The sequence below is a fragment of the Rutidosis leptorrhynchoides genome, chromosome 7 (genome assembly GCF_046630445.1).
Source record: "Rutidosis leptorrhynchoides isolate AG116_Rl617_1_P2 chromosome 7, CSIRO_AGI_Rlap_v1, whole genome shotgun sequence".
In the NCBI taxonomy this organism is placed as follows: domain Eukaryota; kingdom Viridiplantae; phylum Streptophyta; class Magnoliopsida; order Asterales; family Asteraceae; genus Rutidosis; species Rutidosis leptorrhynchoides.
The window spans coordinates 104,354,199-104,359,913 of record NC_092339.1 but is presented as its reverse complement, the minus strand read 5'-3'; the positions used below and the strand labels follow the sequence as shown (position 1 = coordinate 104,359,913).

Genomic DNA, 5,715 nt, shown 5'->3' with positions numbered 1-5,715 from the left:
CTCGTAATTTTTACACCGTTGCGTCGAGCGTTGAGAGTTGACTCTGGTCCCGGTTCCGGATTTTCGAATGTCCTTGCGTACAATTTTATATTTTGTACTTTGCGTTTTGTAACTTGTACTCTTGTCATTTTTAGACGTTCCTCATTAATAATTTGAACCTTTTTGATTGTATCTTGTACTTTTGAGCTTTTTGGACCTTTGTGTCTTCAATTCGTCGTTTTTGCCTTTTGTCTTCGCACTTATTTAATATAAACGAATATTACTTGAAAATGGAACAATTGCAACTAAAATCTTGTCTTTCTTGGGGGATAATGCTATGAAATATATGTTCCTTTTTAGCCTTATCAATATCCCCACACTTGAGCGTTGCTTGTCCTCAAGCAATACAGTCTTGAAATAAAAACATACTAGAATCACTTCTTTATTCTTCACACTTTATACATCAGTGATTTTGATACGGTGTTATAAACAATGACAGTAACAATAGAACCATGGTTAAAGGTGGGTGTGTCATCCACAGTTGCCTCGGGTTTAGGTCAACGACACTTGCAATCAAATAGCCGATTTACTTTCGGTTTCCAAAGCAAAGTGCACATTTGAAAGGCGGTTTACAGTCCCACATGAATATAAAAATTTAGATCCTTTAAGGAAATTGGATCTTTATGAAAACATTTAATCTTTTGAAAATTCAAGCTAGATTTTACCCTAGACAAGTTTTCTGATTTGATCCATCATTGGTGTTGCAAAATATATTTGTGGATCATTATTTTGGCTAAAACTTTTAGGTTCGTGTAATCCACTGCTATCCCGGTATCGGAAAGCACACATCCAGTTTACTTGTTCCGTATATTACCTTTCGATAAACTACCGTCCGGTTGTAAAGGAAAGCGATGAACAAGAAACTGTTAAGGCAATGTCCCGTGACATGCAGATGATTATGGTCTTTTAACGTGTCGGATGCTAGAACTATCCTTGGTAGGAGCGATAGTAAAGATCATCCTATGATTTTTCGGTCTGGCACAAGGTCCTGTCTCCGACCATGCTATGCAACCACCGTTCTTACGGTTGACACCCGATTTGGTTCAGGTGACCTAATGAATTCCAGGTGAATTCCTAGGATTTTACGTTCAATGGTAATGAACGCATTGAAAATGGGTTTTCAGAAAACAAATCGGTTTGTATTTTTGATCAAAATATTTTCTCGTTCAAGCTCGAGTTTAGATATCATTGAATTTCATGAGTTTGAATTCTCAATCTTTAAGGTCAATCTCAAGGATTGAGTAATATCAGTCTTAAAAGCTGATTTTTAATCTTTAAGGAGATTATCCTTTCTGGGGATCTGATTCATTAGTCTTATCAAGCTAATTTGCACGGTGCCTCCCCATTGTACGAGATAAATCCTTCTCATGGTTAGGATAAATCTGACCACTTGGCGACCCTGTTTGATGCTGAGGTTCGTGGATTTCCTGCTGATTTTAGAGATGACTTTTCTAGATTTTTCGTCAACCTACAGCTGGTCTGGACGACAACTTCTTGACCTAAATCAAGAAGCGCGTGTCTTTTTCGGAAGACTTTACTTCCTTTTAATGATGGAATTGATTCATCGTGTAGATCCATCTTTCTTTCAAATGTATTACAGTAAACCGGGTAAAACTGATTAGTATCGTCCAAAGCAAAAGTACCTGCAATAATTCTTATAAAAAAATGTGATAGATAGTTTTTAATTGAATAACTTGGTACATTCTCCCCACACTTAGCTTTTATTTATTCTTTTCTTTGCCTTTTTATTCTCTTCTATCCCATTTTAAATGAATTCAAGCGTTTTGGGTTGTTTCTCAATTTATGTCCTCGAGGTAACAATAATTTCGGCATTAACACCTAGTTTTATCGTTCATAAATATGTATAAACATGATTTTGAATTCATTTAGTTGAAATTTTTTTCAAATTTTCACAAAATTTGGCAATTAAAACAAGTGTAAACCCGAAAGAATTTATAACCCTTCCCCACACTTGAGATCTTGCAATGCCCTCATTTGCAAGAAATCAGTAAAAATTTAAATTCATGAGGGTGATTAGTGTAGAAAAATGATTAAAAATACCGAGTTTGCAAACATATTGTTGTTATTTCACATTTGATATTTTGTTTCTTGTCGTCAAAATTAGTACCTTTTTCTGAACTTAATGACAGTCTTTGAAAGTGCGTTATTTTACCCTGTTTTGTATATAACATAAAATACAAACATACATAATTTTGAAGTTGGGTATATTACCCCACGTTCAAAAATTTATAAAGTCTAATATTTTTTTTTGGCATACTTTAAATCAATTAAATTAAAAATAATGATAACAAAATTTCTCGTCCCGCCCTCGGTTAAAGTAATTTCGGTTCAACTACCTAATCTTCAACTCACGACAAATTTTAGAAATCATTTTTTTACTTAATGAAATAAAGTAAATTTTGTTTTTAAATTCACACAAAACTTAAATTTAAAAAGCATATTAATTTCATATAAAACCTACAAAATAAAAAAAAAAATCAGAATGGGGGGAGAAAACTAGTTCTTTAGTGTCTGCTAGCGGAAAAGACCAATCGGATTCCATTCTCGGAACTACACGAGAACAGAACAAATAACTTTAGACAGCATTATCTTTTTAGAACATTCGAATCTCCCCACACTTAGGTAGCTGTGGTGTTGAAATTGTGATTAACTTCATTGTCAATTTCTCTTGGTCCATAATCAACTTGCCTATCCGTGACTTTTTCTTTAAGCCATTGGTCGGATTCCTGTGTAATATCCACAATTTCAACTAGCTTCGCCTTTTCTTTAGGCGACAGATTGGATACTAATCGGTTACATAACTTAAAGTTCCCCTTGGTTCTAGCATCGCGAATCCGTTTAATAAGTTTCTTCATTGAACTATTAATAACGGGATTATCTAATTTCGTATCAACAACGGGGTTCTTTGTTATCATGTCATCATTAGGTGTTACTTCATCTTCCCCACACTTAGGCGTTTTATTATTGTTAAGCACTACCGTTGGAGTTGGTAAAACAACATGGTTCTTACCAATCGTTTTTATTGGTTCAACGGTTTTGGTTTGTGGATATTTAGACTTTCGAATCATAAAGGTGATCGATTTCTCATCATTACTATGTGTCACTCTACCCTTTCTTACATCAAATAACGCCCCGGTGGACGCTAAGAATGGTCGACCTAAAATTAGAGGAATGTTTGGGTCCTCTTCTATGTCAATGACAATGAATTCGACTAGAAAGGTTAAATTGCCTACTTGAATGGGTAGGTTGTCAGCAATTCCAACTGGGTGCTTAATGGTTTGATCAAAGAGTCGAACACTCATATCCGTTGGAGTTAACTCACCTACACCTAATCTCTTATATAATAAAAGAGGCATAACACTCACACTTGAACCTAAATCTGCTAGTGCATCATACATGACACAGTCACTAAGTAGACAAGGAACAATAAATTCACCCGGATCACCTACCCTAGGTGGAGGATTTGGTGGAACTGTCTTCACCGGGTTTACTTCTACTGTTTTTGTTTCTTGCACTTTTTTATTCTTCTTCTTCTTCTTTCCAGAGGTATCACAAACTTTATTACTTATTACTTGCTCATACTCAACTCCTTTTCTTGGAAACGGGATGGGTGGTTTGTATGGTGCCACCACTGGCTTTACATACTCGGGTGGTGGTGGTGTAACTTCTTCATTGTTACTCTCATCTAAAACCTTCCCATCTTCTGATGCTGGTTTTTCAGAATTTGTTGAAACCATATTAACATTTTCATTCCGAGGATTTACTTCAGTATTACTCGGTAGCTTTCCTTGTTTCCTTTCACTCATCAATCTAACAAGAGTACCTACTTGTTTTTCTAGATTCAAAATAGAAGCTTGTTGAGTTCTAAATGACTGATCAAACCTCTCATTCATTTGAGTTTGAGTTTCAATAAATTGTGTTTGAGATTCAACTAGCTTAAATACCACTTCTTCCAGATTTGACTTTTTCTCTTCGGTTTGTTGTGGTGGTTTATATAAGCCAGGTCTTTGTTGATTGAAAGTGTTGTTTTGAGTTGGTTGGTTATTCGTACCTTGTTGGTTGTACGAGTTATTGTTGGTTCCATTTGGATTGTAAAGAATGTTTTGATTTCGATTGAAGTTTAGCCTTGGCGGTTGATAATTATTCTGATAACTATTTTCCAGCCTTTGGTTCATGTAGACAACATTCTCACGTTGTTCCATCGTTTGTTCAATGTGACAGTCTTTCATTAAGTGTGGTCCACCGCATTGCTCACAACTGATTCGTATTGCGTGAATATCTTTATTCATCTTTTCCATTCGTCTCTCGAAAGCATCTATTTTTGCAGAAACGGAATCAAAGTTATGGCTAGAATCCGCTCTAGCCGCTTTAGATGAACGATATATATCTTTCTCTTGGTGCCACTCATGAGAGTGGGAGGCTGTGTTATCAATAATTTTGTAAGCTTCAGTTGCGGTTTTCTTCATAATGGAACCACCAGCTGTTATGTCGATGTCTTTTCTTGTAGCAACATTGACACCTTGGTAAAATATTTGTACTATTTGATAAGTGTCTAAACCATGTTGAGGACATCCTCTCAACATCCTTCCGAATCTTGTCCATGCCTCATATAATGTTTCATTTGGCTTTTGCGCGAACGTAACAATTTCTCCTTGAAGTCTCACGGCTTTAGATGCCGGAAAGAATCTTTGAAGAAATTTTTCAACTAAGACATCCCATGTGTCAATCGCCCCTTCAGGTAACGATTCTAACCAATCTTTGGCTTCTCCCTTTAAAGTCCAGGGAAATAACATGAGATAGATCTGCTCATCTTCCACTTCTTGGATTTTGAATAGTGTACAAATTCTTTTAAACGTACGAAGATGTTCGTTGGGATCTTCTTTTGGCGTACCACTATATTGGCACTGATTAGTTACCATATGTAGAATTTGTCCTTTGATTTCATAATCTGGAGCATTAACTTCTGGCTTAATAATGGCGTGACCTTGGCCCGTGCGTTTAGCTCTCATTCGATCTTCCATACTTAGAGGTTCCGTTACTTCCATAATTGAATTCGTTGAATACGAATCACTAGAGGACTCTGATTTAACGGTTTGTGGTTCAGGATCTTGGAATTGTCCTTGAATATCCTCCAGTTTCTTAGTTGTGAAATCGGGTTCAAAAGATGGATTGTCGGAAATTTGAATTAGAGTATTTGTTCGACTGGATGATGATTCTAAAGAAAAATCAACGGCGACAATATTTGCTAAATGTCTTGATCGAGTTACAGGTGGTGAACGTATAAAAGGTGGTGAACGTCTTGCTCGGTGCATTCACTGAATATCCTATTAGTTTTTAAATGGAAAGAAAAATTATAATAAGTTATCCAATCAATAGACTTTTCTGATTTTGCCCACGTTTCGAATAGCCAAAAGATGCAGCAGAGGGGCAGGATTCGTTTGGTCTCAATATAATTGAGTACTGTTTGGCTCCAATAACCCGGTCCACGTACAAATCCAACTATTACTACGAACCAGAAAATTTTGATGTCTATCAATTTAACCACTTAAAATAAATTTTCGTAATTTTAAGAAATTTAGAGAAGAAGTAGAAAAAATTCTAAGTCCTAAAAACTAGAATGGCGAGAAATAAGAAAGAAATAGATTGCGCGTCGAA

The 5,715-nt window shown here is 35.8% G+C and overlaps 1 non-coding gene across 1 annotated transcript; it reads left to right on the top strand.

Annotated features, from left to right (window-relative positions):
* Positions 1 to 4,614: 4,614 nt before the first annotated feature.
* Positions 4,615 to 4,721, top strand: LOC139860966 (small nucleolar RNA R71). The gene has a single exon (XR_011763590.1). It is a non-coding gene; the product is annotated as a small nucleolar RNA R71 (small nucleolar RNA).
* The last annotated feature ends 994 nt before the right edge of the window (positions 4,722 to 5,715 follow it).